At 37.4% G+C, this 13,047-nt stretch overlaps 1 protein-coding gene across 1 annotated transcript in view; it reads right to left on the bottom strand.

The window, feature by feature from the left end:
• The window catches only part of LOC134577392 (paired box protein Pax-6-like), a 45,625-nt gene extending 33,095 nt beyond the window's left edge, over positions 1-12,530 (bottom strand). Inside the window, exon 1 of the mRNA XM_063436107.1 lies at positions 12,375-12,530. The gene's annotated coding sequence lies outside the window, so the exon portion shown is untranslated. The remainder of the gene's footprint in view (positions 1-12,374) is intronic.
• Between the last annotated feature and the right edge of the window lie 517 nt (positions 12,531-13,047).

Raw genomic sequence — 13,047 nt, 5'->3', positions numbered from 1 at the left:
CACCAAGTGTTCTCCACCTAGGATATCTAATCACCATATTAACATCTTAATGTTCTCTACCTTGGATATCTAATCACCATATTAACATCTGAATGTTCTCCACCTTATATATATAATCACCATATTAACACCCGAGTGTTCTCCACCTTGTATAGCTAACCACAATATTAATTAACATCTGAATGTTCTCCACCTTGGACATCTAATCACCATATTAACACCCAAGTGTTCTCCACCTTGTATATCTAATCACCATATTAATACCCGAGTGTTCTCCACCTTGTATATCTAATCATAATATTAAGTAACATCTGAGTGTTCTCCACCGTGGATATATAATTACCATATTAACACCCGAGTGTTCTCCACCTTGTATATCTACTCATAATATTAAGTAACATCTGAGTGTTCTCCACCTTGGATATCTAATCACCATATTAGCACCCGAGTGTTCTCCACCTGGGATATCTAATCACCATATTAACAGCTGAATGTTCTCCACTTTGGATTTCTAATCACCATATTAACACCCGAGTGTTCTCCACCTTGTATATCTACTCACCATATTAACACCCGAGTGTTCTCCACCTTGTATAGCTAATCACCATATTAATCAACCACCTGAGTGTTCTCCACCTTGGATAGCTAATCACCATATTAACACCAAGTGTTCTCCACCTAGGATATCTAATCACCATATTAACATCTTAATGTTCTCTACCTTGGATATCTAATCACCATATTAACATCTGAATGTTCTCCACCTTATATATATAATCACCATATTAACACCCGAGTGTTCTCCACCTTGTATAGCTAACCACAATATTAATTAACATCTAAATGTTCTCCACCTTGGATATCTAATCACCATATTAACACCCAAGTGTTCTCACCTTGTATATATAATCACCATATTAACACCTGAGTGTTCTCCACCTTGTATATCTAATCATAATATTAAGTAACATCTGAGTGTTCTCCACCTTGGATATCTAATTACCATATTAACACCTGAGTGTTCTCCACCTTGTATATCTAATCATAATATTAAGTAACATCTGAGTGTTCTCCACCTTGGATATCTAATCACCATATTAACACCCGAGTGTTCTCCACCTATGATATCTAATCACCATATTAGCACCTGAGTGTTCTCCACCTTGTATATCTAATCATAATATTAAGTAACATCTGAGTGTTCTCCACCTTGGATATCTAATCACCATATTAACACCCGAGTGTTCTCCACCTGGGATATCTAATCACCATATTAACACCTGAATGTTCTCCACTTTGGATATCTAATCACCATATTAACACCCGAGTGTTCTCCACCTTGTATATCTAATCACAATATTAATTAACATCTGAGTGTTCTCCACCTTGGATATCTAATTACCATATTAACACCCAAGTGTTCTCCACCTTGTATATCTAATCATAATATTAAGTAACACCTGAGTGTTCTCCACCTTGGATATATAATCATCATATTAACACCCGAGTGTTCTCCACCTGGGATATCTAATCATCATATTAACACCCGAGTGTTCTCCACCTTGTATATCTAATCACCATATTAACAACCGAGTGTTCTCCACCTTGTATATCTAATCACCATATTAACACCCGAGTGTTCTCCACCTTATATATCTAATCAACATATTAACACCTGAGTGTTCTCCACCTTGGATATATAATCACCATATTAACATCTGAGTGTTCTCCACCTGGGAATGCTTTCCTGGACATCTATCACGTCTTCTTGCTTTGTTAATGCATGATAAAATTAAACAAGAAGGGACTCTAAATGTACTGAATAATTAATTAGTTTTCCTCTACAGCATATGAATGCTACATAGAACCAGGCAGCATTTCATGCACTTTCCATCAGCAGAAAAAAAAACTCAAAGAAGCATGGCTTGCTCTCCATATGGAATAGATGGATCTCTCAATTTACTCACACTGTATGATACCTCTTTCCCCTTTTCTATTTATTTGTATCAGTTCCTACACAGTTATAATGATAAACTTAAACATCACAAGCTAGAATTGTAAATCAGAGGATTCTGGATAAAGAATCTGACCTTCTTTTTTTCAACTATAGTGGATCTGTAGCAATAAATATCCCACTTGTTAAACTGTTAGTTCCAATGTAGGACCAGTTCCCACCAGCACACAGAATACAATGTTTATTTACAATGCATTAGATCAGGGCAATCCCTGGAAGCTGATTAGTGTATACAGCTACATGAAACACCCAATTAAACAACAGGAGAGTTTCTAAAAAAAAAAAAAAAATCTGGTGTTGGGCAAATTCTTTTCCTCTCCGGCTAAGAGAGTGTTAGATAACAGCAATAGACTAAAGCTTGCTTGAAGGCAAAACGGTAACTCAACTGTGTTAAATAAATATTTACTGAAATATACTTAAAAAGAGGGCACCTACTTCCTTGGATTATACTTGCTTGAGTAGTCTTTGTGCCTTCAGTCTACAATTTGTTTGTTGATGCAAAAGTTTAAATAACTCGACAAAACTCATTTAACTGCCAAAAATGATCATCAGTACCCTTGCTGACATAGCAGGCACAATTGGTAAAAAAAAAAAAAATATCTATATATAATAAAAAAACATTTGGGGGAAAAAGAAAGCGGAACTTCTATATGGCAGAGAATTGAGCAGTGAGACTGCCGGGGCATGATCTATACATTAAAACAGCGTCATTAAGCTAAAGTTGTTTTGTTGCCTATAGCGTTCCTTTAAATGTACACTATAGTCACCAAAACAACTTTAGCTTTATGAAACAGTGAGGCAGTTTTGCTATATAGAGTGGACGTCTGACGTCCACACGCACAGCATGTTGGCAACAGGTGTCCAATGGGAACAAACCCCCCTTCTTCCATGCCACCCTTGTCCTCCCCTCTGCTTGGACTCCATGACATCCCTCCTCCTCCAGCATGGGGAAGTGATGTCAACAGAGGAGATAGAAGCACTGGAACAGAGGTAAGTTTTAGGGTTTTTTTGTTTTGTTTTTACGTTTGTGAAACCACAGTTTTCTCATTGGAGTTACACTCTAAGGCCAAAGGGGCCAAACTAGAAAAAGTCTCCATTTCATCAAAGTTTTGGCTTCTTTGGTTTTAAATTTGAATTTCACATTTCTCACTTTAATACATAACTCTGATGGTCTCACCGCTGGGGTAACTCAAATATGTTTTCATTCAATGTTTTTGAAACGAGAAATGGTCCGCTGCATTATTTAACCCCTCCCACCCATAAATCCATTGCATGTGCTTATCCTGTTTGATTGGATACTCGCAAGCTGTTGATATAATGTGACAAAGCCATCGTAATAGGATTGTTCTGTATAGTTTGCTATTGAAAGCAAAAGACACATTAGACAGAGGCCATTCTCGGGAGATTATTTGCTAATCCTGGTGTTTATTCACTAAACAGTACATTTTGGAACATTAGCAATTCACCTGTAAAATTAAGACAAAAAAAGCAGAGATGAAAATTTCTCGAACGCACCCAATTTAGAGATTTTCGGCACTATTTATTTGGGTGTAAATTTTGCAAATGGATTGGTCTCTCACCTAAACTCACCAGTCTAAGCACCAAATGAGTATTAGCAAATGTATCCGATTTCATTTGTCTCAATTAATTTTAGTTTGGCCGATAATTTTTCTGTGAGATGACTGTATTCTCAAACTGAAATCGTTCTTAACCGAATGGATCCCAGCTATTTTCAAATCCCATGACAATGTTAAGATTAATTTCAATATAGCTGTAGTTGACAGCTAATCGAACGTCCCTTGTATAAGAAAAATTGACACTGCTAAGGAAGAGTAAAGCTAAAGGGCATTTAAGGTTGGGGTATCATAATAGGGTAAGGATAAGCTGAGGGGTTTGGGGGGTTTAAAGTTACAGGTGCAGTTATCCTTGTCTATGTCAAGTTAAGCTGATTGAATTAAGTAATGGAATTCTCTAATCACCATAACAACTTCTTCTCAATGAGTCATCAACGCTGTCTTACCTTTAGGTGTTAAAATGTTTTCAGACATGTCATCACTGGATGTCCATTGAGAGTAAAGAAATGTATATTTACTTACAGCGAATGGCCAGTGAAAGGCTGAGAGCGTCAACAGATCATTTCAGACAATCACTGCTGCCTCCTCGCTTCTCGCACTAATGCTTCATTATTAGCCTGGAGCTTAGGAGGAGAGGGAGAGACTGGTGCCTCGGGACACATCTTTAGTGTTAAAACGTTCAAATCCAGTTTAACACTTACCCGTATGACTGCGCCGGGTGAATTCCTGACACCGTCACAACTTTACTTTGATGAAGTTGTTATGGCGCTCGGAGTGTACCTTTAATGGGAATCAGTTGCCTGTTTGTGAAAAGCTATGTTAGAAAATATCAGAGGTCCAGTCCTAAAATAACCTGTGAGTCCCTGGTGGTTTGGTGGGCTGCTGGTGGATTTCCTGGTGGTCAAATGGGGTCCTGGTGCAGCCGCGATTCTCCCAGTCTGGCGCTCTGTGATGACATCAGAGAGCAGATTTGGAAACCCAGTGCCAGTGCCTGCTTTCTGATTCCCTTACATAGTGCCGGAACCGCAAGGGAGTGCGTCTGTACAACAGACCACCAGGGAAGGAGTTTTAAAGATCTGGCAGAGAGATATTTTGATTTCCTTGCCGGCTCACGGCTGGCCCAATCATAATGAATTGGACCATACACAATTTTTAAAAAGCGTCGCATTACCGGTCAGGGAGATCTTTTGATCTCCCTGCCAATTTGTGCTGAAGCTGGCACTACTGTTTCATTAGGATGTGCCTGGGCACCACCGGAACACCCTATGTGCGCCCCTATGGTGTCTATACATATATTGTAGGGTGTTCTATCAACATATAATACACTTCTTGCAATGCCTTTTAAAGAGTGTTCAAAGTACAGACTGGGCCTGTCCTTGTAATTCTGGATCCCTAAGAAAACTACGGCTTTACACTCTCCTTCTCTGCCTATCTTCCTTCTCTATATTTTGCGGTCTTGTGATGTAGTTATGGTAAATAGAATATAATGTATAAATGCAATCTATAGCCTGAAGACATATATAACAAACTTTTTGTTTAAATGGAAACATTTGCCTTTTCAATTTTCCCAAATGAGTGGGAGATTCCATTGATTCATTACAACAAAATTATTCCACCAAGGGTCTCTAATGGTTTAATAATAGTTCACACCCTACCTGGCAGGTAGCTTATTGTATAGGTGGTGTAGACCTTCTAATTAACTCTTCTTGCAAAAAAAACTATTTCTAATAAACCCTGCATTACTTAATTAAGTGCATGGTAAGTATCGAAATATCCTCACAGGAGAGATGAAATTTGAACTGATAAAAATTAGTGATGGGAAGAGTTCGCATCACAAGGTACAAATGACATTAGTGAAAATTCCGTAATAAAAATATTTCAAAAACTGTTCTGTATAAAAGCTACAATGTCAGTGCTTTGATTTGCAGTAGTCTGTGACTTTACCTAGTCGGTGTCTATTTGTGAATAGTAAGCCATGTATGTGTCCTGCGTGACAATAAGTAACATAGCGACCATGTGACACGTATTTTGCTGTCACTCCGTACAGCATCAGCCTAAGATTCTAAAATTAGAATATGCGCCTGCAGGCAGTAAACTTGGGGCATGAAGAGAGGATTAAATCATTTCTCCCGACCTCCTGAATTCACACAGCGGAAAACTGACAGGGTAATTCACAAGGTGAGAATTCAAAGTGAATTGGAAGTGAATTTCAAATTTAGAGAACAATTCTCTATGTCAGCTATGCTTCCAGTTTATCTACTGTGTCCTTGGTGGGTTATTCCGAGCTTCATTACCACTAGAGCCCGCTGATGCGAGGAGTAACCTGGTCCGATTTCCCGATAATGGGGCAAGCTTTTTAGTAAGAATTTGCCTCCTTTTATTAGTCTCCACCAGGCTCCTGTCCAACTCTCTTGCCAATAATCGACAATCTTTAGCCAAACCCTGTCGGCCAATAAATGCAATTCTTTGCAAAACATTTTTTTTACAGAATTTAAATTAGCCAGCCCAGAACTCTAGTTCAAGGTTGGCTAATGACTTCAGTGACGCTGTCGAAGGTGGAGTTATACCTCCAGCAGAAGAGGAGTTCATTTCCATATGTGCCACTTTTGAAAGTGAAACACAGCAAACACAAACCCCATGACCTCCAGACTCCATGACCACTTCAACTCACTAAAGTGGTCACTGTGCTCGGACTAACCCTTTAAATTTGAAACTCTTTTTGGAAACCAGAGGAACCAGCAGGCACATCCATTGGTGACTATTCCACTTTCCTATCTTTACACCACTTTTCAGAACATGAAACTTAAGTCTATCGTATTATTAAATAAAAACTCGGAAACTCAGGCTAAAATAGCCAAATTTAGCAGAGTTGGAATATGTTTCCATATCAGCTCTTCTAGTCAAAATTTGCCCATTTAGATTTGAATTCTCTACAGTTTTGAGTTTTGAGAATACATTCCACTGTATATTTATTATCACACTTTCAATATTGTGCACTAAACAATGAATTGTCAGTAATTGGCCAGGAGCTTTCAAATTGTGGGTGGAAAAGTAACTATGTTTTTCCAAGTCAAATATTTTAGCCTACATTTTTTAAATTGGACAATGGCCAACAATTAGACATTTAGTGAACAAGCTGTGACTGATTTTGCAGTGCATTCTTTCATTCCTGACATTTTAGTGTTAAAGGAAAACTATAGGGTCAGGAACACAACCATGTATTTCTGACTCTATAATGTTAAACCCACCATTTAGGTGGCTGCCTCTCCCCTGTTTACCCTCCTTAAAAGCAATTAAATATCACTTTTTTTTCAGGGCCCCTTGGTGACATTATCAGAATTGCCGATGGGGAAAGCTTAGATTGGCTGAAATTGGCAAGGGGACGGGGCCAAACACTGTTTTGGCCAATCAGCACCTCCTCATAGAGTTGCAGTGAATCAATGCATCTCTATAAGAAAATTCAGCGTGGAGACGCTGAATGGCAGTGCTGCCTACTGTGCAGCGCTGCCTGAGGAAGCATCTCCAGTGGCCATCTGAGGAGTGACCACTTGGAGGTGTCCCTAGGGGCAATGTAAGCACTGCCTGTTCTCTGAAAAGTCAGTGTTTGATATTAAAATGCCTGAAGGCAATGATTGTACTCACCAGAACAACTACATTAAGTTGTAGTTGTTCTGGTGACTATAGTGTCACTTCAAGTAAATACAAGCCAGAGAGAGATGAATGTGTTTCGGAACTCTAATAGGCAGTTTTTAGTACCCTTATAAAATGAAACTGTCTAAATAGCAGATGGTAAATGCTGATCTTCATTCTAGTGCTGTTGCAATGGCTCTTCAATTATGAGTGCAGTACCAGTGCATCAATTTTCAAAAGATCACTTGATTTAAAGAGACACTCCGGGCACCATAACAACAGAATCAGAATTACGTTGTTATAGTGCAAGAAGGTCTCCGGGCACCGGCTACCTCAAGGGGTTAAAATTAGAGAAATATGTAAGTTTCCCAAGCAATTTAGTAAATGGGGAGCTACTCATTGGCTGAGAGTGTCAACTGTCTGTTTTAGCCTATCAGCAGCTCTTGGTCAAAGGCTTCCTGACTTGAGCATCAGACTGTGACTGAAATAGCTGGGCAGAGCCATTGGGTACCAGATTCAACACTTTAGTGCCAGCTTAGCACAATGGGTTACACCATTAATAAACAGTTTTACCCGTTGAGTTAAGCCAGCGCCCGGGGACCTCCTCGAACCATAACAACATTATTTCAGTGAACCAATTAAGTTGTTATGGTGGCCAGAGTGTTACTTTAACCCCTTAAGGACAGACGACGGATATATTCCGTCATGATTCCCTTTTATTCCAGAAGTTGTGTCATTAAGGGGTTAAGGATGCATTAAATTAGATAATGTAAAAAAAAAAAAAAAACATCATAAAAAATGCTCATTCCTCCAGGGGTGCAAAATTTGCAGCTTCTTCAGTGATATGGTGTGTTTCCCTTTCCTTGGTAGACCTCTTCCTACATAAATGTTCATCACTCTTTAGCCTTTTTGGGAACACTTTTCTGTTATCTGCACTTTCTTCTTTTTAATTTCCTTTGACCTTTTTTTTTATTTTATATTTTATGTTGTCTTGTTAGCTGTTAGCCTGTTCGCTCTAGTGTTTGTTTTAGTTTTGCATTATACCATTCCTTTCATTCCTTGTCACTACATCTTGCCCCACTCACACCCACTTTGACAGTGCCTACTCGTGCATCCTCCGGGGAAATAATTTGAAGAATAAACAAGAAACTAAGACAAATAAAAACGAATAGTGTTTGGAATGTCGAAAATATTGGTCTTCCATTTCATTCTGTGAGATTAATGAACAATTATCCCCATTAGGTCTAGTGATAGTCTATATCAGGCATAGGCAACCTTTGGCACTCATGTTTTGGACTATACCTCCCATGATGCTTTGTCAGCATTATTGGTGGATGTAGTCCACAACATCTGGTGTGCCGAAGGTTGCCTACTCCTGGTCTATATTAACATAACAGCCCCAGTCATTACAAACAGTTTTCCAATGTGTAGCTACTTAAATATAATACTTAAGGAACTCTAGTTTGTTCAGGGGAAGGCTGACCGCTTAATATTTTGGTTTACAAAGTTGGAATTTCATTTCAACTCAGATATTTTGACTTAAAGGACAGCTGTCACCCCAAAACAATTTTTTCGGGTATAATAATAATTTCATCACGTTTTGACAGGAAATGGGTTTATTGAAAAGATATATATGTAAAAAAAAAACAAAACCTTGAGAATAAAACTTGTTCTTACCGTTAGTATATGACAGGATCCTTCAGCCATATGTATGCACCTTGGGTAGGACAGTGTTTGAACACTGACAGTTAGTCTCTATGGTTTTCCCTGCTTCTGTGCAGGGAGTTAAGCATGGAAGATCATAGAGACTAACTGTCATTTTTAAAACACTCTCTGACCCAAGGTATATGTATGTGGCTGAAGGATCCTGTCTCCTGTCATATACTAAAGTGTAGTTTTCTAATTTTTTTACATAAACTTCATTTTAAAAAAAATATTTTTTGATGAAAAGAATTATTATTTTTAAAAAAAATTAGTTTTGAGGTGACGGTGGTCCGTTAAATGTCTCGGCCTGCTGGCTAGCTTATGACAAAGTATTATGTAGATAATAAATTCTTCGGGAAATCATTCAATGTGATGCTTACTCGCATCAGTGTTCCCTCAAAGCATTTTTATCAGCAACAGAAACTAAGTATTACTCATACACACAGACACGCAAACAAAAACAGGTGACTGGAGAAATGTGTCCGATTCCGATATTTTAGTCTGAAGTTTGAAATATGAATTCCCTCCCAAAAATTCACACTTTAATGAATGACTCTTATAGTAAGTACGAGAACAATTTGTACTTAGAGAAAATTACAGTATATGGTTTGTAGATGTGCCTCGTGTAAATGCTAAGCTCTGTTTTTACTAAATAGCTGATAATGAATTTCAAAATTGATTTCCAGAATTCGGATCAAAATAGTCCAAAACAAGTTGCATGTATCAAAGTATAGCATGTTTAGAGAATTTTACCAAATCAATTCATTTAATTTTGAAGATTCTGTTTGCATTTTAAAACTGTTCAGTGAGTGAACATACTTGTTATTGACAAAAAAAGGAATTCTTGAGATTTGATGACGAAATCTTAAACTTTTGTAAAAGGCAAACTAATAAAATTCTCATATTTCACTTTTTTTGTGTTTGTGTGGCTACTTTAGTTTAGTATTTGCAATTCCACAATGCTAGCTTAGTGAAATAACCCAGTGTATGTTTTCCCCCCATGCTGCCCACCACTTACGTGCAAAAAACAATATAAAATATATATATATTTTATGATAATGTGCCAAGCTAGTCTAACTCTGGCGCCCTCTGCTTGTAGTTGCATTTACTACAAAGCACCTCTAGGCGCTACATAAAATCATTTTAATTATTGTGATGAGTGTATGTAAATAACATCAATAATGAAAAAAACAGGAATCATTGAAATAACATGACCTTAACTCTACAGTTTCAAATGCTGCAAATGGTAACCAAGAATTACAATTCTCATTTCTAAATAAGTCATTTTTAGAACTAATTTGCTTAGCTTGAAAGCAATCTCAGTCTGAAACATGTTAACCATATACCCCTATCTGCTTCCGCTCTTAAAGAAAAAAACCAACAGTTTTATTTGAGTACTGACAGTTTTTCTGCCTAACTTTTACACAGACAGATTCTAATAGAATATATTGCAGCAGCTCTTTGGCAAAGCAGTTGTTCCCCAAATATGGGCTCCCATATCATTTAGTGAGTAGACGCAGGCACATCATATTTATCTAGGCAACAGCCTGCAATCATTTATTTACTGGAGCAGTACAGCCCTTCCCCAATACAGAGTCTAAATAAATTGTGATGCAAAATGTAACCTAATGTAATTAGTTTAACCGGTTAACTTAAGCAAATTAAGAAAATGACTTATTTAGAAATTGGAACTGGAATTCCTGGTTACTATTTGCAGCATTGTTATTTCAATGATTCCATTTTTTTTTTTTTTTAATATTATTTACATACACTCAGCACAATAATTTTATCACTCGTAAAGAACCGGCCTCTGGTCAGATGTTCAGTTGATGAATAGGTTGCTAAACTAACGCCAAGTGCATAATTCAAGTACCTCGTACTGATATAGGACCTATGAACCAGACATTAATTGGCATGGATGACATGGATTCTCTGAGAATCATAGAATTTGGTCTGTGCGTTTTTTCCATTTTAAACACATTCCAAACTCAAATTACAAAAATACAATATGTTTCCAATGAAAATTCTGTCTTTTTTTTCTCCTAAATAGCATGTTGACAATTGCCTCTAGAATTCGGGCCAAAGTACAAACAAGTTCTAAAAGAAACAAATCTCTAAATTAAATTAAATTAGAGATATTTTTAATGTAGGCTATTACAGCCTAAAGTTCACAGGTCAGTTGTTAGTACACCACACCATATCAGTTAGAGAATGTCTAAGTGTAATTAAATCCCAGAAGTAACATTTTTATAATTGCACAATTGTACAAAACACTATTTAGGGAGAAAAAAAACATGGGAACATGATATAAATTGTAAGTATCCATTTATGTTTGAACATAAATAAATTATTAACTGTAATTTTCTGCAAAATTAACAATAAAAAATAACTGAAAAAGTATACTATCATATACAAGGTGTTTCAATAAACTATGAACTGAGAGGAATTGACAATGTAATTTAGAATTTTAGATCATAATAACTATGTTGGAGAAATGTTCCAATTTATTCATTTTGACCTACATTTTTCAATCTTCTGTTAAATTCTTTACACTAAACTGTGTAGGGAATGTTCTGCTAAATTCTCTACACTACACAGTGAATGATCCAAAATACCTGCAAGATGACCACTTTACAAAATACAGGTCCAAAAGACAGCCTTGGGAATGTCTCGTAGCCTAATGTAGAGCAGTAATACCGATTGCTTCATGCGCCTCTCAAAAGAAAAGAGCTTAAATCAAATATCTGCCTTGAGTGACCTTTGGGTTCACCTCGTCATCTACAACAAAAGTTTTTGGTAAAGCTCTTGAGCAAAGACTCGATGTGCCAGTTTCTATTTAAGTGATTTGTCTGTGTGTGACGCAACATTCGTGCTACAACAAATTTCTTGTCATTAGTAGAACTTTGCTTTGCAAGTTAAAACCAAATGTTGAAAAATATAATCTAGGGACATAGAAGAGAGAAAAGGATAGTTTCATTCTAAAAACTTTAAAGACCCCTAGCAACAGACCACAACCAAAATATGTTTCACAATAAAAAGATTCATGTACAGTTGTTATTCAGAAGCGGACTAAAATCAACTAAACTATAAGTTCCCTAACAATTATTTATGGAAAAATACTGATTCTGGAGAAATAACACCCAAGTGTATTCTACACAAACATAGTACAAAATATACATAACTGTATTCGGAAGCAGAATAACTCCCTTCCAGTAAATAAAGAAGGGTTCTTTCCATTTTAAGGAGTTTATCATAGAGCCAAAAGAAATATAGAAGATAATTATTAACATTATTCTTATCAGAGCAAACTATCCAAAAATTGAACAATTTGTGAAATGTTGGCATTTATGGCAGTTTGTTCAATGGAGAATATATCCCTCAAGCCATAAACCCTGTGGCCCTAATTTAGAAGCCCTGGAGGAAGTAAGGGTTATGAAGGTTTGTTGTATCACCTTTTCAGAGGCAAGAGTTCCTGGTAGACCTGGGTAGATCTGTATGCATATGGGTCGTCTTCACCCACAGCTGGCAGCTGCTCCAAATGACTGTGCCACTCTGAAGCCGTAATGAATAAATAAGTTCTGCAAGCTATGAAAAACCAACTGGATGGTTCTTCGTGGTGACATTTGTACTAAGCATTAATGTCATGTTTGAACTTAATTCTACAGAATGGTTGGGGGAAGGGTGGGAGATAGAGGGAGAGAGACAGAGGGGAGGGAGAGGGCAGGGGAATGGATAGGGAAAGGGAGGGGAGAGATTTAGAGTAACATAGGGATAGGAGAAAAGGAAGGAAAGAAAACAGCAGTCTATGATTATCAGTTATGGTCTGTTGGCTGAAGAGAGAGCTACAAAGGTTTCTGGCAGGGCCTGTCAACTTGAGTCAGGGTTCAAAATGGGCTACTACTGCTTAATGAGGAAAGTGGGTTTGTTTTTGACATGCGGCAGAATTGGGCAAAGTGTTACGGGCAAGAGGTGAAGAATTACCTGTATTATAATAGCGAACATGACCTGGGTTGGACCTACACAAGGTCCAGTGCTTCACCTCTCAACACCTCCAAGGCTTTTTCATGTTGTGCATTAGAAAGAAAAGATTTAACACTTTTTGTCTGCTAAACTAGTAATACAAAT

This window comes from Pelobates fuscus, chromosome 11 (genome assembly GCF_036172605.1).
Source record: "Pelobates fuscus isolate aPelFus1 chromosome 11, aPelFus1.pri, whole genome shotgun sequence".
Classification (NCBI taxonomy): Eukaryota; Metazoa; Chordata; class Amphibia; order Anura; family Pelobatidae; genus Pelobates; species Pelobates fuscus.
The sequence above is the reverse complement of the archived record's forward strand: the minus strand, read 5'-3'. Positions and strand labels throughout refer to the sequence as shown.